Below are 25,713 nucleotides of genomic sequence, written 5' to 3'. Positions count from 1 at the left end.
CTTTTTTTTTTTTTTTTTTTTTTTTTTTTTAAAAAAAAGCTGGAATTAAAGTCCAGTTTCTGCCGCTCATCTACGGTTAGATTTGCTGGCCAGCACCTGACAAAACTCTGCGACTGTAATGTTAAGGTTTAATGGCTGTATGGTGTGACTTTTAATGGCAACGCTGAGGAAACTAAGATAAATTAAAACCTAATTGGGAACGTTAACAGCTTTACCAGTCTACACATATGGACCCCAGGAGAACGCTTTGAAAGATGTTACAGTTAGCTCCCGTTGCAAGGTCTGCAGCGTTGCACGGTGACCTCAAAACTTGTTCCACTCTTTGTTACCACGATGCCTTCAGAAGCGGATGGAAATACGTGTTTCAGAGAGTGTGCAAATACAACAGAAGTATGCAGAAAGAGCTTTATTTTCTCCTGCTAACAGAGGAGCCGCTTATTCCATGCCTGCTCAGGAGGATGGGTGCATAATTTTTAGATGCTGTTGACACTTTACTGACTTTGTTGAATTGCCCTGATCTTCTTAAAAAAAAAAAATTTAAAAAAAAATCAACGAAACAAAACCCCCACAAACACCCAACCTGCCCCATCAAGAAAAGAAGTTGCAAAGGCCAGAAGTTGCTTCCTGCTACAGAGCTACAACTACAGTTGGAAATACTGGAAATATATGGAAATACAGTTCCAATAAATATCTGGAAGTGTTTAAAAAAAAATACCATTCGACCCTCGCTTAGTGTTTCGCACCGTAAAGTCCCTCTTTGGAGCTGCAAAAAAATGTACCCACCTGCATAGCCGCAACCTCGGAGCAACCCTCCTGCACTCGCAAAGTTAAGGATGCGCTTACGCTCGGCGCAGGTGTATTTCTGCAGGGCTACGGGACCAGCCCAAATCTTTAATGCTGCAAAGCCCCCCCCCCCCCGCCTTAATATTGCAAAGAAAAAAGCACGGCCTGTGGAGAAAATGCAAAAAAAGAAGTCAGAGAAACCTGAGGAAGAAGCAGCTCACCTGGCAAATGGGAAAAAAGGGAGGAAAAATTAAAAACAAAAAATAAAAAATGAAGAGGGACATGGTGCATCATGCAGGAGAGCTGGTTGCCTTCTCTAACATGGTGCCGGAGGGTGAGAAATAACTGGCTGATAAAAAAAAAAAAGCAGGAAAAAAAGCAGCTTTGGGAAGGGCTGTACTTTATTATTCCACTGCCCCAAGAGAGCCACAGCCTTTCATGGGTCACCTCAGCCTGAACCCAAACCAAACACGGCAACAGTAAATTACCCCAACAGGTACCAAATGTCCTCAAATCCAGCCCGCAGAACAGGGAGCAGCAAACAGAACCGCCGCTTACTCACTGGTTACGCGACAGCTTGCCCGCTTGGGCAGCAAAAGGGCATTTGGATTTCACTTAACCTTTTTTTGGTTTGTTTTTTTTTTTTTTAATTGTTAAGCAAAATTTCCTGCAAGGCGGGGGGATGCCCAAATTACAATAATTGTAATATTCCTGTAATATTTCAGCAAACGCCCGAGGCTATACAACACGAGAAGATGCCACCCGGGAGGTCGCTACCAGCAGCTCCAACCTTACTGTCCCAGCGCGGGGGACAGAGAATTTGGGAGCCAGGTCACCCAAAACGACGAGCGGCAAACGCACCGAAGGCGCGTGAGCGGTCTTAGCGCAAGCGAGATGCTGGGCGAGGTCTCTTCCAAAATTCCCCCGGCTACAGTCAAGCCGCACGCCAAAAAACCTCACTGCCATTTGTGATTTGGGAAAAAAAAAATAATTGAACAGGCGATGCTTTTCAAACCCTCCCCGGCAGAGCAGCCGAACGCCGCGTGTGCTGGCAGGGCAAGCCGGGGGCTCTGACCTTCCAAAGAGCCCGAGCCCGGGTGCCCCCCCACCCCAAGTTGAGTTGGGTACCCGGAGACCGGGAGAATTTCGGCCACAAAAATTGCAACGCCTCGATCTTGATATCACCGATGCATTAAATCGGTTTGGGCAGATTTCTAAACAAAGGCGCTTTTATTCCAGGTCTTAACATAACGCAGGTGTCCCAGGCAGCTCCATTAAGGTAATTGGGCCATCTTAAATTAAAAGCACTGCCAGTATCCAAATTTCTTCCCCCCCCCCTTTTTTTTTTTTAATTCTGTTTATTGCTCTGTCCGAAAAGCGTCGAACAAATCTGCCGAAGTATCGGGTTATTGGAAAGCAAAAGAGGGCAGCAAAGGATAAACGTGAGCATCTCCACCGCTGCCAAGGCGACAGAGCAGGGAAGCTCGGAGAGTTCTCGCTAAGGGCAGAAAAGGGACCCCACCGCCCCAGCTCTGCGGCGGGCAGAACGACGGTCCGTCCCATCCACCCCTATGCGGTTTGCATTTCGCTTTCCCATTCTGCTCACGCCAGTTGCGTTTATTGGCTCCAACTCCGCACGAGCTCCTGAAAATTGTCTTTACGGTGACTTTTATTAGGAAATGAGGCATGAAGGCGGAACGACAAACCCCAATCAAGCTCGAAAAAAAAATCTTGAAGTGAGCTCGTGGAATTGATTTTCACTACAGGACGCGAACAGTTTTGACAGGAGATGTTTTCTCATTAACTTAGCATTAACACAGATCACTGCACTGTCATTGCCATCTCCCTTCTGAACGATGCAAGAGCGAGGAGAGGCTAAGGAAACTCGAATACATGGGGGGGGGACACCTCTATTCGCCATAAAAAGTCAAAACGGCCAATAAGAAACACTCCCAAACGTTTTTATCCGTGTTATAACTTACAAGCGCCACGGGGCACGGCGGGCCCTCCGCCACAGAGGAAGGATGCTGTGCACCACGGGAGCGGACGCTGCCGCGGTACCTCCAAGCCCACGCGGAGCGGGGCCGTTCCCTCGAAACGCCCCCTAACTCGAGAGCTAAAAAGAAGCCGCTTACATTACCCACGCTCCCCTATGCCTCCTCTTCCTCAGCTGAGGGAAAGAGGAGATGAATGCCCTCCAAGCGTCTCACCCCAGGGGACCGTTCCCCCGACTGCAGGACCCCGACGCGGGGGCACGGACCGCCAAGCGCCGGGGGCAAGGGCTAAGAGGTTCCGCTCCTCGCGGGGACGGGAGACCCCGCACGGGTAAGCGATGCCCTGAAGACGTTAGCAAGTACCTCTGGTGCACAACCAGGCTGGAGTCAGCACGAGGACTTCCGCAACTCAGATCGGTCTGGGGCCACGAAAACGCCTGTTCTTCTCCTTCCTGTTGTATTCTTGCATTGGCCACGGCCTCGGTCCGCGCCTCAAAACGCCTGCCGTTCCGCGGCACGGACTGTCGCGTAAGGAAGTTCCCTCCGTATTTTTCTTTTCTCCGGTGTGGGAATTACTGCATACCGGAGGTGTTCAAGGGCTGGTCTCAGGCGATGCCTTTAACTGTAAGCGTAACACAAATGGTAAAATACAGAGGGCAACGGCGGTGCCTTCGAAAACATTCGGGCTTTGCCTATTTCGAGTTTTGGATAGGTTTTTTTCCCCTCTCGCTTTCAAGCTGCATTTTGCCTGCTTTCAGGAGTAAAACGTACGTGCAATTCATTAAAATAAAATTCCAGTGTGCAAGATCAACACGGAAATGACACGAAACTATGTTAAATGTTCATCTACCCCACAGAGCTGGGTGGATTAGGAGAAGGCTAGCAAAAATAGAACGACACCAAAACACTCATGCAAACAGCTCCCAGGAGGAGCGGAGCAGGATAAGAAAGGCTAGGAAAAATAAAATGAGGCATTCCTCGCACGGATTTCAACACTGGGGGTTAAGCTGAGTTGAGTTCTCCCTTCCACCCTCATTCCTGTGCTGAGCAGGGAGCTATATCGATTAATCTTAAACGAGGAAGTGAAATGCAAACAAGAAATGTGCTGTTTTGGGGGCTGATCCAAACTCTGTTGAAATCGGGACTGCGTTTCTCATCTAATTCCGCGGGCTGAGCCCTGGCTGGGCGTTTCGAAGGTACAGGAGAGCAACTCATAGCTACGGAGCCCAGATTTTGTCCTCAACTCAAGGCAGGTCACTCCAGAAGGATACCGCCGTAACTGAGCAGAATTTCCCTGGGTCTCCAAAGAGTAGGTAGCCAGGATTTTTATCTAAAAACGTCAAAGCACACAAACGTTTTGCAGGGCGGGGGGGGGGGGGGAAATAAAATATTATCTGAGTAGCTCAACTTTTGGATGAAGGTTGACCGTAAGGTGAGCGGACACACAACACAGAGTTGTCGTGCTCTGATGTGCAATGTTGAGTTTTCCATCCGGAAGCTCAGAGCGCTTCATAAATCCCTTCCAGTTAGGAGCGAGCCTCCATGCCCGACCGGTGCGGAAAGCAATATGGAAACACGAGCACTGCTGGGGAAAGGCCAGGCCAACGGCGGTTTGCGTTGGATGTCCACGTCCCACGGTACCAGCTGCAACGCGCAGCTTGCCGACGTGCTGTTCCTCTGCTTCGTCGCCCCTCGGTGCTTCCCTACCTCCCCGGCTGCAAAGGAAAGTAAAATATTTGAGATGCCAGAAGGGATAAAGGAACAGCAGAACGTGCCCGTAGGTGTTGCTCAACCCAGTAATGAGCGTTTTGGACGACTGGGAAGTAACATCAGCTCTCGAGGTTAGTGGATTAGATTTGCTCCGCAACCCCCTAATAATTAGAATTTTTGCATCTAGAGCAGCGGCGATGGGAGAACACGAGAGCGTGATTTTGGGGTGCGGGGGGGGCTAAGTGAGATTCTCAGCTGGTTTAAATCCAGCCCTGATGATGGACTTTTTCTGATTTCCACCAAGGTACTTGGTCTTTTACCTAGTAATACAAGCCTAAAACTGATGCTTTTACCTGGAAATGACCCATTTCAGCTCAGCCCAGAGAAAGCCGAGATACGCGCTCAGGGCCTTCGTTCCCTCCTGGTTACCACCCAACGTATTTAACTGGTGTACCGGGGGTCCCCGTGACGGCAGGGACGCCGCTGCCGAAGCGATCAGAGCGCAGCGGGGCTGATGCTGGGAGCACGTGCGCGTCGCCCAAAGCCTCTACCCGACTCCTTCACGTCCCTCTCCCGATGCAAACCCTACCACGGCGGATGCTCCAGAAGGAGAAACGGCACAGACGCCATGAAAAGCAGGAGAGGTGCTCCCTCTTCGGCGTGCTTTTGCTTTACAGTTCCCCTCCCTTTCCAGATTAACAAAGCCGGGCGTCTCATGCTCCCTGCAGAGGAACATTTTTCAAGCTCTTTGATCGCTTCCAGCTCTCTTCCCCGACCCCTGTCCAGAAGGAGCTGAGATTTCACAGAAGATGCTCCGTATCCTTATTTCAGGTAAAGTTATGCGCGCGGAATATTTCTCCTTCTCGTTTCTCCTGCACCGTAATGGGAATTTTTCCTCCCCCGCCCTCTTTTTTTTTTTTTTTTGGCTTGTCTTAACCAGATGCCAAGTAACGTGAAATACCAGCTGCATTCACAAGCAGGCAGCCAGCTCTCGAAGAGCCCAGCGTTTCAAGAGGAAGCGTCCAGCGGGAGAAAGAGAAGCACCCGTGGTGCAAAGAGCGCTGGAGAGAGCAGCTTCGGACCTGCTGAGATGCGGAGGGAGCCGGGCGAGAGCTGAAAGGCTGTCTCCGGCCAACGCGACACCCACGGGCTCTTTGCAAAGATAATTCACCATGTTTTCCTTCTTGCTGCCTTAGAGCATCCCCAGTTCCCCGACTGGGAGGGGAATGGGAAGGAGAGGGACGGAGTTTGGCATTGCACTGAAAAGCTAAACGCCTTCTCACCTCTCTGGTGTGCTGCAAAACTACAGTCTGATCATGATTTGGTGTTCCTATTTCTTCCGTTGGTAGCAAATAAAGCATAAACATAACTGATCTAGAGCAATAACACACAAAGCTCGGCCTCTAGCGATTTCCTCTGAATTCATTAATATGCCAGGGCAGCTGAAGGAGGCAGAAAGGGCTTTGAAACAGGCTGATTGAGATTCCTGAACCATTTGATCACGAAACAAGATGAAAATACAATCTTAGTGGAAAAAAAACCCCCAACTTATTACCAGACGATCTTTGCTGAATGCATCCTCTTAAGAAAAATGTAAAAAGCCGTTTTTTCCTTTGCGGAACAGTAGACTGCAATTTTACCTTAGTAAACAAAGCACGGGTTCACGTTGCTTCTGACAAATGCCTTGGACTAGTAATGATTTTAATGAAGTCATTTTGTAGGCGCGTATACGCTTATTTACAAGACGAGCAGAAAGGATGCGCTGGCAGAAACTCTGAAGGTGAAATGAAGCTGTGCCGGTTCACACCTGCCGAGGATCCCATCCCACCCCAACCCCAAGGAGAAGGGCAAGAGGTGGGCGTTGCCTGGCACTGCAAAAACCCACGCTGCAATCGCACGCGACAGGGATGCTTGGAAAGCAGCAGGCAGCTACCGCAGCTTCCCTCGAGTCGAGGTGTCCCCGTGGGGCTCAGAGACCCGCTGCCCTCCTGGGGCCAGCTCCTTCCCCAGGACCATCCCAGGGGAGCGGGTCTTCAACATCAGCTGGGCACCGCTTTTTCCGGAGCGTTTCACAGCCATCAGAAATGCCGAAGCAAAACGTTTCGGTCTTTCCAAAATTAATTCTGCTTTTAGGGAGTTAGAGACTTCCCATTTGGCAAACGGGTGTGACGGTTTGACTTCTTGTCCCAAAAAAAAGGACACCACCAAAAAAAAAAAAAAAAAAGTAAAAAAGAAAGAAACTGGCATTTCCCATCAGCTGGAAACTCCATTTTTTCACTCTGCTCCTCCCCAAGCTCTCAACCCTCTCGGCTCGGATGGAGACACCACTTTTGGCTTTGAAGCTCACGGGGCAGGGAGCAGCCCGGGGACCCGCCGTCCCGGTGATGCTCCATCTTCCCCCCGCTAATATTTCAGGTCTCTCTCTCATCCCGGCTGCCCCAAAGCTCCCCCCCAGCCCCTCCTCTTCCTCGGACGCTGCCCGCCCGGCAGCGAGGGCTCATAACGCAGGACGCCAGGAGTAAAAGTAGCTGCAGCACAGAGAGCCTGCTTAGAATTAATACAGAATTATAACCCTCCCGAGGGAGGATCAAATTTATTAAATTAGCCAGTTACGGCATGAAAAAGGGGCACGAGGGGGTTTTTTTTGGTTGTTGTTTCTTGTTTTGTTTTCAAATCCTTGAAAGAAACATTAGAAGCTGGAAGTCTAAGGAAAGGCACTTAAGATTTTTTTTTAAGAAAATTTCTGCCCTGTTGGCAGAAATACATCTGGACTGCCAGGTTGCAGCCTACTGCGAATTAAATGATGGGTAAAGATCTCGGTAACGGAAGCAAAAATAGATGTTGAAGGTAACTATTCACCTCAAGACCTGCCATAAGAATCCAGTTCGTGATCTTAAAGAGAAGTCCGCGCTTAATACTGAAATAGGGGCAGATTAAGGTACCCATACGATTAAAATAAACAAATATCTCATTTTTTTCCCCTGTATTTCTTTGTCCTTTGCCAGCATGCCTCTGCTCATTGCGAGGGCACCCGTGCACGCACGCCTGCAGGTTCCCCTGGGGCTCAATCGCAACGGGCACGGGCAGCCGAAACCCTCCTGGGGTCAGGGTCTTCTGCAACGGGCTTTGGGGGCGTTTGGCCAGGCTCCTGGCATTGATAAAGTAATCCACAGTAATGACTGTCGCAATTATATCATCATTGTCACAGACCAATACCTTCATCACAACGCAATCGCTGGATGTTGCTTTAAGGCTAAATTTACGGGCCAAAGCAAAGTCGCTTGAAATCAGCAGGAAACCCTGAAAAACGTACGCGCCGTGAAACCTTAACTCTATTTTATTGGTGGCTTACATTTTTACTGCTGTGATGCTTGGCATTTTTGCATCAGCTTAATATTTTAAGAAATCCCCACCACCAGTAGTGAAGGGGCCATTTTTCTTCCTCCTCCTCCTCCTCCTCCCTTGCCGTGGCAATAAAAACGATCAGCGCGGACAAAGTCCACAGAAAGGCTCCCAACGCTGAGCCTGGCTCAGAGCTGCAAAAACACCCAATAATTGATTTTGAGCATCTGACAATTTTAATTCCTTCTTCAAGGCAGAAAGCCACCCCGGCGCGCGGTTCGCTCTCCGAGCCATACGATCCATAGGCACAGAACCGCCTCCTATAGACTCCGCTAACGCCGAAACGCGTGCACGTAGCGTAAAGCGTCGGGAACCCCCCCCCTCCAACCGCTGTGTCTCCCTGTACATCTGCCTCGGGCACGTCCTCTCCCGTCCCTCCAATGGCCTTTGGCAGAGGGACAATTCCTTCGTTACGTTTAATGCGTCTGTTTCTGCGCCACGCGTGCATCTAGGTGTGGAGGTGGTAAAAAGACAGGGGGAATTCTGGCACGATGCTCCAGAGTGCTCGTACAGCTCCGGGCTTTTTCTTGGAGAATTTAAGTGAAAAAACCAATGAGCTTCTCACGTAGCCTTCGCTTGGGTTCTCCTCCTCCCTCTAAATGCCAGCTGTCGCACCGACACGCGAGGGAAACGACGCAACGTTGAACCAGAGGCGGGTTTTGCTACTCCAAAAGCAGTTGCCACGAGAAAAAGGGAAGATCCTTTCACCCGGGTCAGCCCCCCCTCGCAGGTCCAGGAAGCCAGCTCCAATGGTTTTCTAAATGGATCCGGGAGATCGCACAGATCTAGAGGCTGCTAAACCTAAATACTGCTCTAAACCCCGCGCCACTTCGCAGGCATCCCTCTTGCAGACCGCTTCTCACGCCACGAAGCCTCCTGCCCCGCATCCGTCAGACAGGACACCGAAACAAACGCATCCGACGCTAAATAATTCTGCAGAGCACCTCGAACTATCTGGTCTCCTTGCAAAAGCGCCAGCAGCCCAAGCCCCGTAAGTGCAAAAGAAACGTCTTCGAACCCAGCCAAGCCCCTGTGCTTCCAGGTGCCGTTATCCAACCTCCGGAAAGGCTTGCTGGGAGGTGACCTTCAAAAAGTCATTTCGGTAACGAACTGGGATTTTCGTAGCTTCGCCAGTCCCGAGCTGAGCCCTCGCTGCGGTTCTCCATCACGTCTTATCTCCTACAGCTCCAGGGACAGCAACCGGTCTCCTCGCTGACCCTTCCACCCTCCCAAAAGACACCCGTGTTTGCCAAACCTACAAAGCGGCCAAAAAGCAAAGCCTGAAGCTTTCCAGTGAGCAGTCCTGTAACGAACATGATTCATAACAAAAACACCAGAGGAAAGTAGTGGATTTGCTTATTTCTCCCCCGCGTTACTGGCAGGTTTTGTAACGTTATGTACTTTCGGGCTTAGGTCCAGATTAACCACGTTTAAGCGTAGGAAAATAGAGGTTCATCTCAAGATGTGTGGATGGGCAGAGGAGCAAGCCAGGTCCCCAGTCGGGGAGGAACCGTGCCATGAGTTCATCTACCAACTCAAACGATGCAAAGCCGGGTGCTCGGGTACCCCCGGGAAAGGCTTCGGGCCACAGCTCCCTTCACCCCCCCGCCCCCGGCGACGGCCCAAGACGATGGTTTGCCGGCTCATTTTTGGGGTTAGGAGTTGTCGGTTTGGTTCTCAGCTCTGGGAGCATCTTGCGGGGAAAAGGTTGATGCTCACGCCAGTCACAGCGGGACGAGGGGTCGGGCATCGAACGAGGAGGAACAGGGACGGAAGTTGGGTGTCACAACCAGGAAAGCAAGCCCTGAGGACAGAGACCGGTTCCCTTGCACAGCCTCCAGTAAAGCAGAAACAATGCAAAACGTGTTTGTTTTGTCCTGCTCGCAGGCGGTAAAAGCTGCTCGAGCAGAAGCGCAGCAGTCAGGCGCTTTTGCTGGAGCCCAGCTCTAGTACTGTCAGCCCCAGGAGTTCAGAAATCATGAGCTAGCTCCAAAGAAAACAGAGGACAGGCTCAGAGACCAGGCAAATAATAATAAGAAGAAAAATAATAAATCCTGGGCTGTTAATTTTCCTTCCCATTTTTGACTCCGGATCTTTTCAAGCTTTCCTCTACAGCTACAAAGCCGAGAGACTTTTATATGTTCAGAGCATGGTTGCACGTAATAAACACGACGCAAAAGCCAGGGCTTTTTAAAAAAAAAAAACAAAACCCACAAAACGCACCCAGCTTTGGCAAGGCACTTGCTAAAGTCACAAAAGCTCGGATGGCAGCGTTCCCGAGAGCGCTCAGGCACGGGAAGGGTTGCGCGTGGGTTATTTTTATAGGGTTAGTGCAATGGTTTGGACAGTTTTGGTTAAACCCGCCGCCCGGAAAGGGCACCGCGGTCCGTCCTCGTGTCCCCGTACCGCGGCAGTGACAGGGGGTCTCGGGGATGGTGCGTCAGGCGGGGGGACCCAGCAAACGCGGGGTCAGTCCGTGCCTCCCGGTTTGCTCCGGGATGAGCCACTTAACTCCGTCCAGCGCCCTGGTTTCTACGCCTGCGGCACCAAACGGGAATGTGAGCCTCTGAAACACGCGCTACGGCGCGCCGCGCGCTTCTCGGTCACCGCGGTGTGAAAAAATAAGGTGGAAGGAATGTGAAAATGAGTTATTGCCCTGCGAGCGCCTTTTGTTACTCAGACGGCTCTCTGGCATCGCGGCCGTCTGTGTCCGGACCCAGCAAAGCGCGGGGGGGTGAGGCGGCGTCGGCGGGCTGTGCCGGGACGTGGCCGCGTCTGCCGCGCCGGCGCACGTCGAGGAAGGACAGGCTCTTCTCTGCCTCCGCTGATGCTCTGGGCTCTGAAGTTCCACCTTTCCTCTAAGCAACACCTGCTTCCCAGTGACGTGCGGACATCTCGGCACGTGCCTTCCCGACAGCGTTTTGGAGCAGAGAGCTGCGCTCCTGGTAGCCAGCGAAAACCTTCTGCACCGTTTGGCACTCGTATTCCCCAGCTGCGCTCTCGCTGGCAGCTTTCCACCCAGGTTTCATCCGACTGCATTACTGTTGGACTGGGTTACGTCTTTTAATGGCATTAAGCCTGAGCTGGAAAGAGCCTTGACGACTTGGAGAGGTAGCAGAGTTGCAAACGACGGCGGGACTTTGGGGAGCAACGCGCAGGGACGTAAAAGCTCCAGCGGTTGCTCACCTCGTGTTCCCCGGCGCCCACGCCGTCCGAGCTGTTGAGCTGAAAGGCTTCCAGAGCAGGGGTGCTCCCAGAGCCCTTCGCCCCGCCGTGGCGTTCAGGAGGCAGGATGCGAACGGTCCCGCACGCCTCTGAGATACCCAAATCCGTGGAGACAAGCCACAACTGATACTACCTTGACAAGAGCATCGGTCTGACTTGTCACCACCTTCCCCACCCTTGCTCCAGGTGCCTTCTCCAGGGCTGGATTAGGGAGTAGCCCACGGCAGCCTGTGCCTTTTATTGTGCCACCAACCTCCGAAAAGTCCAGGTTGGAGATTTAGAGGTTTCCCTCTTCTCTGCTTCATGCAAAGTCCAAGGTATAGCGGTTCGCCTATAAACCTACGTGCTCCAGGATTAACTGTTAGCCGAGGAGGAGGAGGAGGACGCGGCTGCAGCCCCCTGCGCTGGAAGATGCCTCATGCAGAGTCAGATGTCCCGGTGCAAAAGGCTGGAGCTGGGACCAGGTTTGCTGCCTGCTGCTCCCACGCCGTAGCACTGGAGTGAGATACCCCACAGAGCCAGAACAATAACAGCATCCTGAGTTTTGGGGCGGGGGCGGGGATGCCAGGACCGGAGCATCCCCGCCAACGCTGACGCCGCGTGGGCATTGCCGTTTTCCCCACCGCCGCAACGCGTACCAACTCCAGCCGCGGCATCAGCTGGAATAAACTCCCTGCCTTATGGAAGCTCTTAAAAATCCTCATCTAAGGCAAACGCGCAGCTTTGCTTTACTCGAACCCGGACGCGCTTGGGTTGGGCTGATTGAGCAGCTCCTCGGACAGCCCTGCTCTGCATCTCACCAGCTCCTCCTGCTGAAGGCAGCGCGGCCGAACCGTGCGCCCCAGGGGTGCCGGGAAAGCGGTCCATGCAGCCGAGCAGCCCCTGGCCGCTCTGCAAAATAACTTCTCAAGCTGCCCCGGGCAAATCTGAGAGAGCCTGCGTCACGGAGACTTTGTCCTGCATTAAAGCTCTAAGCTGGGAACAGATCCTAGCGACGCTGCGGAGGTCAAGTCATAAACTGCTTAGTTTTCTTTTTTTTAATTCCCATAACACTTCTGGTTATGCAAATGCTCAGCCCTCCCTCTCCTCGCGAGTCCGTGCGCTTGTGCTTGTCGTCGTTTTAACCCCGTGCAGGACAGCAGTTTGCCAGGCAAGGGGACCCGAATTGAACCTAGAGAAACCACACGATACCCCTCCGACAAGTTAAAAATCGGAAGCTACATTTATCCCGGGACATTCAGCAGGTACCGTGCGCGGGAGGAGATGGGTTTACGAGGGAAAGAAGAAAATCTGCTCGACAAATTAACGCGTCGCAACTCTAACGAGGTTTCGTGGCAGAACCGACGCGTCCGAGAGCGGGGACGGTGCCCGCCGGCTAGAGAACGCGTTTGAGATCGAGAGGGAAACCCTTACATCTGCCAGAAGGGACGACACGAGAAAACAACCGCGACGTAAAAGACCACACGAAGCGGATGACATTTGGGCCAAAATAAGTTTAAGACGAGGTATATTCCTTTGAGCTTTTCCTCGGGGGTTTTTTTAATCTGCTACTAAAGACGTTGTCATGGGGTAGTTTTGGGCTCTGTTCCCCGTTACTGTCTAGTTGCTGTGTTTTCAGTTCAGGGGATTCGCCTGCGAGCGGCCGCAGGAAAGGGAACCGTGCACCAGCACGACTGCGAGTGGCGCTCGGCCTCAGCTCAGTCCAAGGAGTCTTTAAGAAACAAACAAACAAACAAACAAAAAAGCGGGTTTAAAGAAAAAAAAATAAATCTGTTTTCTTATGGACACCGTAATTTTTATTTTGCGTTGCCTCCTCTCCCTCTCTTTCCTTTGAATGTTGCCCTTTTTTGGTCATAAAAAAGCAGAGGAAACAATACTAAACCAAGAAGGTTTTGTTTTCAAATCCAAAATATTTCTAGCAACCACTCAGATAAGTCTAACGTAGCGAGCTTAAGGCACCGATATAATTTTGTCTTCACACTTTTTAAATTCATTTAAGAAAAAAAAAAAAATCACAATTTTTTCAATCGCATCCAGGCCAAGATCCCAAGCTTTTTTTTTTTTTTTTTTTTTTTTTTCTCTAGAGCCACAACTATTTGGCTTTTGGAGGGACCTTTCAAGGTCAAGCCAGGTGAAAGGCAGACGCCAGCAGGCGGAGCAGCAGCTTGCCGGGCCAAAAAGCAGCAGGTAGGTTTTTTTCCTAAGGATGCCAGAAGATGCCCATGGTTAGAAGCAGCGAGAGATGAAAAGAAAATACCAAGAGAGACCGCCTCGATCAAAATCTTATCTCCCATTTTATCCTACGGTGACTCTTCTAGACCTCAACTAGGACAAACCAGCATCTCCGTGTACAGACGCTGTTGCCGTCTCTATTTCTCTTTGCAAGCGAGTGCAGAAACCCGAACGCCAAAATTCCAGCTTAATTCTGTCTCTGGGTCAGGACAACCGACGTTTTGCTTTTAATCTGGACCTAAAGATGAGCGTTTGCCCAGGGACTGTCCGCTGCAACACCCGCTGCTGGCCGAAACGACTAGCCCAACTTCCAGCGTCGCTAGCAAATTTAGGTGCCTGCCTCGCGCGAGGGAAGCAAGAGCAAATATTCGGTGGAATTCCAAAAAGACACTAGGAGTCTAGATCGTAAGCCATACGCTTTCCCCAATTTCTTCCTTATTACTGCATCGGGGGGGGACACGGACGACACACCAGCCCGGAGGGACTCAGCATCATCACGGGAGCTTCGGTCCCACCACGGACCACCACGACTGCCCCTCACGGGGGAGCACCGAGGCCGCCGCCTCCTCCGCTCCAAACGGGTCGCCCACCACCTACAACCCCTTTCCCCGCATCTTACGGAAGTCTCCAATGGCTGAATTTGAGCTGGTGGGAACTGGCCCACCCCCATCGAGTCCAGTGGGGAATCGCTGATTTACACCGGCTGGGGAAGAGATGCTACCGAGCAATCATCATTAAATCACATCGTTCAGGACCAAACTCCAGTCGCCGAGGGCCAGGCTAAATGAAAACTGTCTGGCTTTTACACAAAACCGCACAAACCCCGGAAAATCAATTTTCTGGGTTTTGTGTAATTTTCCACTGGGCAGAAGAGAGAGCCTTTATTACATCTGGCCTTTGGAGCAAGGTTAGGGACTCAACAAGAAAGAATTCAATTGACCTGAAAACAGAAAACAAGTTTCAAACAGTGAGACAGAACTTGGATTTCTTGACTGTTTTTTAGCAGAAACGCTATTAAAAAAAATCCAAAACGCCGAATCGAGAAGGCATCCGGCGCTCCTCCCTCCCGTTTACCGACTTCTCATCCCAAAAATCCACCTTTTTTTGGTTCCGTTAGGGAGTCAAGGAGTACTTTGCTCCCCAGGAGGTTACTCCTGAACATTTCTGGAGTCTCTGAACGTTTCGGCATCCTGCCGGATTTTGGGTTTGAGCAGATGGAGAAGAAATAGGGAGGAGGATGAAAGCCAAGGGCTCGGCGGAGACCCGTTGCGTGCAACCCAGAGCGTGCCGTGCGCCTTCGGGGAGGCGGGGGGGACACACGCACACGCTGGCACGGGGCCGATTTACACCCCCCCCAGCACACGAAGCAAAGCACTCGTCCGCAGAGCGAAGGAAAACGCTGCCTGCCCGCGTTCCCTGCTCCGCTGCCAGCCCGCAAAGCCGGCGAGGGCCAGGAGGCACGGTAAATCAGCAGCCTGCGGCAAGGCAAAGCACGGCGTGTTTACCCGCTTCGGTCTAGCACCTGAGATGTCCAAATTCCAAGGGGAAAAAAAAAGAAATAATAATAAAATAAATAAATAAAAAAAAAATCAAAGCCATCCTCTGAGTGCCAGAAGCATGGGGCTGGCCCTTCGGCTGATATAAATCAGTTTTTTCTGACTTACACCAGCCGCTGAGTTGTTTGGCTTTTTATTTTCCACCCCCTCCCCTCCTTATTTTTTTCAGCAGAGCGTGCTCGCCCTCGCCAAGCGGCCTGGAATGAAAAACAAAGCCCAACGTGCCATGACGGAGGCTTCTAGGCATCACCGCAACGCGAATAATAAATACTGGGAACAACCCCCCCCCGTCGGGTGGGATCCCTCCCCTTGGCTCCGCGTCGGAGGGCGGCAGCGCGGTCCCGTATTTTGTACGCGAGAGCAGTTAGCAGGGAAAAGCCCGAGACCACCTTCCCCGCAAAGCCGTACACCTAAGCCTGGCTCAGAGCTGCAGACGTCGGGCAGGATCGTGCCCACGCAGCCGACGCCAGCGCCGCCACCCCCTTCACGCAGGGAATAACCCCGGGCGGGGGGGGGCGTTGAGCGTAAGGATGATGCCGTCGTAGGAAAGGGAGTAATTCCGTCCCAAAGCAGAGCCTGGGAACCAACGGGCTCGGAGAGGCTCGGCTCGGTCGTGGCGGTTCCCAGTAAGGGAAGCAGCGGCGAGGAGAGCTGAGCGCACGGTCCTGAGGGCGACTTGATGCGTGCACGCCCACGGGAGCTTTGCAAACACGTTGTTGTACAAAATGCACTTAGGCACAACAGCCACCAAAGAAAAAAAAAAGTAATTGCCTTTTTTTTTTTTTTTTTTTTTTTTTTTAGTATTTTGTTTCTATGGAGCTGGCTGGAAACTGAGACTGCGTCCTTGGAGAGCGCAAAGCAGGGAGGCAGCCGTAAATCTAACGGTGTTTTTGCAAACAGAAGGCAGGATTTGCCCCACGGACGCTGGCACCCATCCCCGCGGGCAGCCCCGCTGCTCTCCGCATCCTTTCCCCGCCAGCACCGAACCGGCGGAAAAAAACCCACAGCTGCGCTCCGATAACACACGGGTTACAAAACCGCAACCGGCCAAGCCCGATTTAGGTGAATTTATCCCAGGAAAGAGCAAAGCGCGGGAAGGCCAGCGCTTGCTCGGCGTGGCGGACGGCCCTGGCTCCGGCCGAGGGAGAAGGGGAGGTCCTGCCCCTGCGGGGGAGTGCATGGGGCTCCCCGTTTCCAACCTTAGCCTGGCCAAACCTGAAACCCCGGAAAAGCCATTTTCACCAAACCCCTATCAGTTTGCACTGAAACAGCGAGGAAAAAAATTAGAATAAACCGTGCTCCGACGACTGCAATGTGACTTTTACTCCTTGTATTAAATATTAATCTTAAAATGTAGTAAAAGAGTATTTAACGTTCAGTTTTCCAGTTTGCCGCCTTCTCCTGCTGACGACCTTTCCCCAGCCAGTGGCACACGCCGGCGTGACACCCGCTCCTCGTTAGACCCGGTGCTCGCGTATCGGGTGTTTCCCGGTTAGTAAGAAATAAATATTTGTGAGCTCGTTCGTTTGGGGAAAGGGAGCGTAGAAACGCGCGTGTGCGTACGCATGCTTACATAAATACGCAGTTATGTGACTAATAAACTGTTTTGTCCGACGACAGGAAAGAAAAAAAATATAGCTTTTTACGCTCGATATTTCATGTGACGTGAGCCGGGGCTGCGCCGGGGAGCGGCCGGCGGGGTTTCGGGGATGCTGCACCCCGCCACGGACCTCAGCCAGACCGGCTTCCGAGTTATCCCAGCCCTCCGAAACTGGAAATGCCATGCAAAAATAAAATAAAATACGTCGGCAGCCCCTCTCCACCGCCTGCCTAGCATCTCGAAAGGCCGGGGGAGCGTTACACGCCGTCGCCCCTGTGACTTAAGAGAGTTGCGGGGCCGGTGGGTATCGGGGGAGCGGCTGCTTCAGAGAGCGGCTCCGGGTAAACCCGTGTGAGCCGGCGAGCAAACCCGACGCGAGCGCAGCCGCTGGACCCGCGGAGGAAAGCGATTGCTTTTTCTCCAAAATAAAAGGAAGAGTTTTGCTCAGGGCAATGTGGAATGCAAACGTGCAACTGTTCCGCATTAGCTGCAGCATTCTTCTTTTTACCATCCAATTTTCCCTTTTATTCTACGGCAAACAGTGGAGGTTCTCTATTGCACGTTGGGGGCATCCAAACTGGAAATCATTAAAATATAGATTTCGGTCATAGTGGACCTTCTGTGAGTGGAAGGAAAGATTGCCACAGCTTCCTGAGTATATGATTTAATGATGTGTTCTGCATTTTCTTAATTTTCCACATTTTAAAGGCCTCTGTTCTCTATTTGGCGGAGGAGGGATCATTCAAGAGGCACGGCAGACGCAGTTGCTGGAAATGTAAAATCCAGAATGCCCCCAAACAGGGCTCGGAGAGTCGGGGCGGTGGTGGCGGGGGGGAAGAGGAGGCACCTTGGGGCTGGGTCATTTCTTTTCTTACAGAGGCACGAACCCTGCGAACAGCAAAGCCTTTAGCCAGGTGCCTTGGTTGGAAGCGACACCATCTTTAAACAAAACCCGGGGCTGAAAGCAGCTCGGGGACCGCACGCAACGCCGCAACCGCTCCGTGCCCCCCCCTCCGACCAGGTCCAGGGATGCCCGGGGACATCCCCTGCTCCTCCGCTGCAGGACGCTAAACGTTCCTAACACCTCGGTGCCGATGCTCCGCGCACGAGGCAACTCGAGGTTCACAAGCGGATGCGGCTCGAACACGTACCGGTACTCCCAGGATTTACTCTCCAAAAGAAATACTGATTTACGCTATACGTTGCGGACCCATCGTTCGGATATAGCCCTAGAAATCTCATATGGATTTTCATTTCGGCGTGAGCTGAAAGTGCAGTGGTTGGCTTGGGGTTGTTGTTTGCTTTTTTTTTTTTTTTTTTTTTTAAAACAAATAGTTGAAAAATATGGAGAGGAAAAAAAAATGCTATCGTTTAAATAATATATATAATCCAGGAATGAGCTGTGCGGAGTGCATGTCTGTTATGTATAACTTAAATTTATACCCATGGCAGAATGAAATCATCACTTAAAATAAAGTCAAATGTCCATTTTTCAGATTTAATTAAGACATCATTTTGATGGAGGCTAAGCTAACATAAACAAGCCAAGAAAGGCAACATGAAGAATGAACTGCACGGAAAACCTGGAGCTCGTTTGTGTGCCTGAGCTGCATGACGGGAGCCGAACGGCGCAAGCGTCTTACATCGAGTCACAAGTGTTTTCTGCTGTGGTTTCACGTAAGGAAGGTAAATACAAAGGGTTATTTTTAAAAATAACCGTCGGAGTGAACTCTGGGAGCCTTGCTCCCTTGTTTTTATCTCTCTTGGCTTGGGAGGGCTTTACCCTGAATGTAAAGCATCCTCGATACTCTAAAGCATCTGCATCATCTGCGAGGGCAGGGAAGGTCGGGGAGGCACGCGCTGCGTCCCTTGGCAAGGGAGACCTTAAACGTACGCATCTGAATTTATAGAAAAAGCACGAAGGGAAGCCGCGCAAAGCTTTTCCTTCCTCCCGGCTGAGGGTCCGAAAATCCGGAGGGAGGCAGGCTCGGAAACCCATCCGCACCCATGGGACAATTAGCAAGCGCTGCGGTAGCACGAGCGATGCTGAAATCACATCGTTACCAAACAAACAAGACAAAATCATCTGAGAGAAGTACCCAAAGATGCCCGGAGGTCCGTCGGACACGAGGGTTGGCAGTGCCCCTCCGGCTACACGGGCTGTTTGCAACCGCCGAGGGCTCCCCGCTGGCTCTTGGGGCTTCTCCTGGAGCTTCTGTGCCCCCCAGGAGTACAACAGCCCCCCACGAACCCAGCGAATATTTGCCTATTTTGCACCACGTACACAGCAAAGCAAAAAAAAAAAAAAAATCGCTGAAATCCCGTAAGCCGTCACCCAGGACAGAGGTTTTCGGAGCAGGTTTTTCCCTCTCGTTCAGCGGGAGACGAGGCGCCGGGGCTGCGATGGAGCAGGGCGGTCACGGGCTCCGAACCGCTTTTGCCTTGGTTGGTTCCTTCACCAAATCCTTAAAGGATAAATCGAAAGGTCACAAAGACACCCGCACCTATTTAAAGGGGCATTTCTGGTTCCCTCCCGCGGGCCGTTGTGAAGAATCGGAGACGTTTGCATTGAACCGCTCGACAGAAACAGGGAACACGCAGCGTTTTGCAAAACTTTGTCACCTGCAATTCCCACCGGCTTGGACTTTAGTTAAAATAAAAAAAAATAATAAAGATAAAAAGGCAGGGAGACACTCAAAGCACGCCAAAATTAGAGTTTGATGAAAATGAACGTGGTTTCAGGCAAACCCCGAAGCCCCTGGGAGCGCACCCAGCGCCGGTCGCGCTCCCCCCGTCCCCCCCGCGGCAGGTCCGGCGGGCGGCCACGGGCAGGACACCCTCGCCGGAGGTGTCGGCGCAGGTTGCCGCTCCGGGCGGCTGGAAATGATTTGTGGCAGCTTTGATTCCACGTGGCTACCATACACTTAAACTATTTCCGAAATAGTGAAATTACTGCCAGGCGTGGGACCCTGGCCTTCGTTCTCGGCGACGGCTGTCGTAAATAACCCATGCCTTGTATAACGTAATTCACGGGTTAGCTACCAGGCGCTCCCGTGCGCCGCGGAGCTGCGAGGTACGCCGCCAGAGACACAAGGCAGGAATTCAAGCCACGCGGAGGTACATTTGCTTTCCCGATGACGCTTGCAATTATTTTCTGCGCGAATACCCGCCGCTTCGCCAGGAGCGTGGCTCTCCATCAGTTCCTCCCTCTCCTCAATGAATCCCATCGGTCTTCGGTGACTCGACGGACCGAGCCACGAGGGGAGCGATGCCTCACGATGGAACGTGTTTCCCCGGGAAGCGGTACCCGGGGGCTGGGTGGGGGTTTTCTGGAGTACGTCACACGCGCTACAAACGATAGCGTGGGGAGGGCGAAGGGAAGGCGTTTTAAACCCGTCAAAATAGAACAAGTTTCAGTGACCCAGAACCATTACTCTCCAAACCTTCTGAGCGCGCGGGCTATTGTGAAATAAACTTTTTTGCCCCAGCTGGGGGCTAGAAGAACTTTTCAATACTCAAATATTATTTCCACAGCGGAAAATGCATTTCCTGCTTCGCGCAAACGGAACGGAGACAAGCAGCCTGCGTTCGCAAACTCGGTAGGAGCAGACGCGTTCCCTGCACCGCTCGGAGTCTTTCCCCACGTTAGGGCAGCGCCGCGCGACGCGTCCAGCGTTTTCCCCCCCCCCCCGCTGTTTCCCCAGTGCCAGGGCCCCGCCTGGGTTCCCCTCTTGCGGTTTCGCTGAGGTGCAAGCCCGGTAGTTTGGCTAAGCCTTGGCAAAGCAGCAGCCTTGCGGGAAGGGCCGAAGCGGTTCTGTCTCCTCCCCCCCCCAGACACGTGTTCCCGTTTAGCAGACCCTCGCAGGCAGCCGAGCAGAGCCGTGCGCGGTTTGGACAGGTAACGGAGGCTCTCGCGTAACGAACTACCTTTTCCCCCATTAAACAGAAAAACCGAGGCTGCAATAAAACTAGCAGCAGCGTATTTTATGAAGTGCAAACCAATAAACCAGTGCCTTTAGATTACACGCGGTACTTCTCCTACAGCGGCTAATGGAGTGCAATTAGGACAGAGATTTTTTCCAGCCCCCGCAGTCCTGAAGCGTTATTTTAACGTGCCTGCAGTATGCCCCGATGCTGGACCAGCCTTGTCCCCCCCGCTCCGTTACCGTGGTGGGGCTATTCCAGCGAACCCGCTGATGGGGATGCTGACAAATATCTTTCCAGAACCCTTTCCATTTTTTTTTTTTAAATTTTTTTTTTTGTTGCGATACGGACGTCCTCGCATCCCGCTCGAATACCAAATCCTCCGTAAAACCTCACTCGGTTCCTGCACACCTCGGGGCAAGCGGTTCCACCGGCTAAACAATTTCTCAAGGCAAATAGGTGGGGGCAGAGGCACGCAGGGTGCCCCCCCCCAGCACCCACCCACCTTCTCTCCTCCCAGAGAGGGGGAACATCCCCAGGAGTCGCAAAGGAGCCCCGGGGGCGTTTGCGTCACACGCCCTCGCTTCTCCGCGTTCGTTTTTCAGCGCATCTCTAACGGCAAAGAGTATTTTGGGTAGGAAACGGGGCGGCCGGCGCGTGTTTCGGATTAACGGTCTCGGCCAGGTAAAAGAAAGGATTGAGCTAAAACAAAGAGCCTGTCCAAATATCAGATATTAACCGGCCGTATAAATCTCTGCAAGGGGAATAACGGCACCTTATCGCCTTTTCTCCTCCCCCCGGCTCTGGGTTTGATGTCATCCACTTCTAACATATTTTATCTTTTTTTCCCCCGTGTATTTTTCCAGTACTAAAAAACCTCTGCTTTTTTAAGTCCTACCTAGAAAATTTTCGGTTACATCATTTGCACAAATATGTTGTTGTTAACATTGAAAAACCTCTTTGCTTGCAGTTGTATATTTTATTTGGCTAAAAATGTGCTCATGTCCAATACATCACATGTCCTCTGGCGATACTATTTAAGCTAGAAATTCCAAAACTCACAAATACCGAATAGCCAAATGTTCCAGAGCTGTACTCGTCTACTAAACATGTAATATATCTCCTCCTTCTCCAAACAGAAATAGATTTCTCTGATTTGTTTGATAAATTCGACCCAAGATTTCCATTTGGAGTTATTGGAGTTCCTACTGTTTTTCTGCGTGTTGGTGGGCCAAGCCCTAATCACCCAAATCTCCCCGGGAGGCCATAAATTACGGCAATGAGATGGGGCTTTGTATTCCTCCGGCCGCAGGAGAAGGCGAGCTCGCAGCGGCGTATTTTGACAGGCATGAATTTAATTCATTGTTTTATGACGGATGGGGAAAAGCGGCCACGCTCATCGCGGAGATTTACGATCCTTTGGGTCTGGAGGGTTCCGTCATTCGCCAGCCGTGTGAAAACAGATGGACGGACAGACAACCCCCGGCACACACGGGCTGACCTGGACGTTCTCACCGCCGCTTACTAAATGGGATCCATATGCCCGCCGAGATCTTCATTAGCACAGCCTCCCCTTTTCGCTGCCCGCGACACCGCCGCGCTCCCCTCGTCCGTCGCCTCCAGCCCCAGCGAGTTCGCCCTCGAGCGTTAGAGCCGCCCGGTGCTTATCACACGAAACGTCCGAATTCACGCAGACGGGCGCGTCGCCTCCGCCGCTTTACACGCGTTACGGGGTGTCGAGCAGCGTCTTTTCCAGGCGCAGCTCGACACTGCGAAACGCCGCTCGTGCCCGACAAGCGAAGTAAGGGCGACGAGCACGCACGCGCTTGAAGCCTTCCCCGTTACGTGCTTGCTGGTAGAGGAGGGGGGATGCGTTTTGTTACTACCAACAAGAACATAACGTTTAATTTTTTTACCCGTTTAAAGACCGCAAGGCGTGCAAAACGCGCGTGTAAGGTCACCTAGTGAATCCCTTTGAACAAAGCGGGCCAGAAGCTCTTGAAGGCTGAACATCCAACTCTGCTTTCCGTGTTACGACTCACCTTACGTAGGAAGACGCGTGGCAACGTCTGGAAATAACGGGCTGTAAGCAAGCGCCCCACGTGTCGAAGGGCCGGGGGGGTGCGTTTAATACTGACGTACTGCTTCGACTGAAGCCTGCTCCTACAGAAACCAGCTTCTCTCCAAAGCACCAGCTCAAATCTCATCGATATCCAGCAAAGAATTGAATTAAAAAAAAAAAATAATAATAAATCCGAGCCCTTCACCTGTGCCATAACGGAAAACTCCGGGCTGGAGCAGCCACGTTCCGGGAGCAATGGGGTTCGGCTCTAACGAACTGGGCTGGCTGAACGCTGCGCAGCCCCCCTCGCTCCCCGGGGAGGTTTCCCTGCCTGCGAGGGGGATTTGGCAGCCGGGCATCTTTTGGCAGCCGGGCGCTCCGTGGGACACGGCGGGTGGTGGAGCCGGGGCTTCGTCACAGCTGTGGGCAGAAGGGATGCCCCGGCGATGATGATGATGATGATGCCCCAGCAATGATGATGATGCCCTGGAAGCGAGGAGCTGGTACCCGGGCTGCCCCAGCGCAGAGCCCAGCCTGATGTTGATTCACATCTCTCAGTAGATTAAACCGCTGTGCTTTTCAGCCTGGAGTTTTTAAAATGGGCTGCAGTCAGAGCCAGTGCACTTCAGTGCACCAGCTGGAAGCCACGGTGCCTGGTGCCCGCGGCAGCCCCAGGGCCGGCTCCCAAAGGCCCTGGGAACCGACCGTCCTCTCTGCAATTTAGGGGGAAAGCTGCTTCTCAGTGACTTCATTTTCTTTTCAATCTTTCCCCTTCCTACTCCTGAAGATTTTAAGCTGTGCAAAGCCAGACGCAAGATTACCATAGGAAAAATATCAACGGTCCCTCCTAAAGCGAGTTAGCAGTCCCTCTCCTTCCTCAGCATATAACAACATATCTCAGAGGGAAAAAAAAAAAAGTCTCTGCTGCCTTAATCGCCTTCAGAAACAAACATACAGCGAGCTATGGGGGGAATAAACTGGCAGCACTGAGTACAGCCTTCCTCCAGGAGAAATCCACCCTCCCGCCCCAGCGCAGCTTCTCCACGCATTTGCAGCGCCCGCGGTGCTGGCTCGGACGGGCGGGTAGAGCAGCACCCTTGCGTTACCTTCCCAGCCATAGGGGCACATCCAGCATCCCCAAAAGATTTCATCTTCAAATGGAAGAGGCTCAGCTTCTCCCAGCTCTCCATTTTTCATATTTCTATTAAGCAAAATTCCTAGAAAATCGCTTTAAAGGGAAAGGAGAAAAATCTCGAATAACATGACTCCAGGACCTGGGGCTTCGGAAGAAAATTACTACGATGCTCATGACAAGCACTACATCGGCAAGCAGGCACGCTCACCCATGGAAAACATCGCTCTGAGCGATTCGGAACTCAACGGGACGTGGAAGGTCCCTGAAAAAACCCGAGCCAGCTGCCAGTGAGAGCCCGCAGCGGGCAGAGCAAAGGTACGCTGGCAGCAGTTGTTTCATATCGCTTAATACAGCCCGGGGTAAAAGGAGCTAATGCCGTGCTGGAAGTCCCAAAACTCTGATTTACCAACCTAGCATCGCGCTGCCCGAAATGCAGCCTCCCATACGTTTCTTCCAGGGGCTTTTAGCAATCGCGCACCTTTTTCAGTTATCGGTGAGATTGGGGGGAAAAAAAAAAAAAAATCCATACTCCTCTACGTAAATCCACGATATTTATACACCGAATAAAAAGGCTCAAGCCAGCCACCACCAGGAAATTCCCGATTCTGGAAGAAATTCCTGCCTCTGCCTTGCTCGTGCCTGGGTGAGGCAGAGACGCCGCGCTCCAGAAAAAGGGTGTAGCAAAAGGTGCCGTTTCCAGATGTTATAAGCATTAAAAAAAAGTTATTTAAAAAAAAAATTATAAAAATAATAAACATCTATTAAGGATGGGGAGGTGTTAAGCTCCAGTCGGAGGGGCTTATCCGAAGAGCCCAGAAAGGACGTTTCTGAGCGTAGACGAAGGCAGGCGTTCCTAGCGTGTGGTATTTATTTCACACCGCTGCGCTCCTTACGGCTCGCCAATTAGGTGTGCAACACCGTGCAAACACAAACTCGGTGTGTGCGGGGACAGGGCGGAAAATCAAGGAATAAACCCTGCAAGCCTTTGTCCCAATTAAACGGTATTCTACCGGCGGCGCTGCCTTTCTCGGTAATTAAATAAGTGCAGTTTTGGTAAAAACGGGCCTCGTGCAAGCATTTCGCTCCCCCAAGTCGCTGAACAAAACTTGCTTCTGCCTTCGAAAATCCCCGGTTACCTCCGCTGCAAAACGAAAAAAACCATCACGCGCCGTTGTGTTTCTGTTAGCGTAATACTTTGGGTAAAATACACCCAGCTATCATTTAAAATAAGAGGTACTCTCAGCTGAACGCTGGCGGGCAGCGCGTGCCATAAATCCTCCCTACCGGGGGAAAAAACCAGGGAATTTGGTACGGCCGTATTCCAGCATAAGGTACTAAGATTAGACCTTGAGGAAGCTTTCCTACATAAACACATTTCGATCTTTTAAACTGCGGCTGATCGGGGAGCACCACCATAAAAAAATAAAATAATAATAATAATAAAAAAAAAAAGACCATTTTACTGACACTTGCAAAATTTGCCCTGGCGTCTAAAAGACAGAAAATAACCTGCAGCTTTCCTCCTCGCTTGCAGTTTTCCAGATTCCTTTTTAGTTGATTCTATTTCTATCTCCCCAAAAGGTTGACAGCTCTTCAAAAAAATAGAAAGCGTGTTTAATATTTCATGAGAGATCCATTTGCCAAACAGCCGTGCTGTGAAGGTAAATAAATGCAAGGTTTCTGAAAAGGAGCCTATAGGAAACCATGCTTTATTTTTCTATGATAAATCATTTACTTTGCAAACGATCTATATTTTATGAATTATGAACATCAGCTGAATAGCTGACTAGCCTGCCTAGCGTTCGCCTGCGCCATTTCTTCCCCCCCCCCCCCCCCATAGGAGAGCTCTTTGTCGCATTCATTTCGTTATTATTAACTACGAGCCGTCGCTGGAAAAACAACGATCCGGCCATCCAGCGACGGAGATGCAACGCGGCCAGGAGAGCGTCCGCAAGGACAGCCTATCTCCCGAAAGCAAACGGACCGTATTTTTAACCCGGGGGGAAAAAAAAAAATTTAAAATAATCAGAGCTACGTCCTTTAAAAATAAATAATCAACATTTCCTTATTTTATACTGATTTTCTTCAAG

The sequence above is a fragment of the Grus americana genome, chromosome 3, assembly GCF_028858705.1.
Source record: "Grus americana isolate bGruAme1 chromosome 3, bGruAme1.mat, whole genome shotgun sequence".
NCBI lineage: Eukaryota > Metazoa > Chordata > Aves > Gruiformes > Gruidae > Grus > Grus americana.
Note: the sequence above shows the minus strand (reverse complement) of the source record.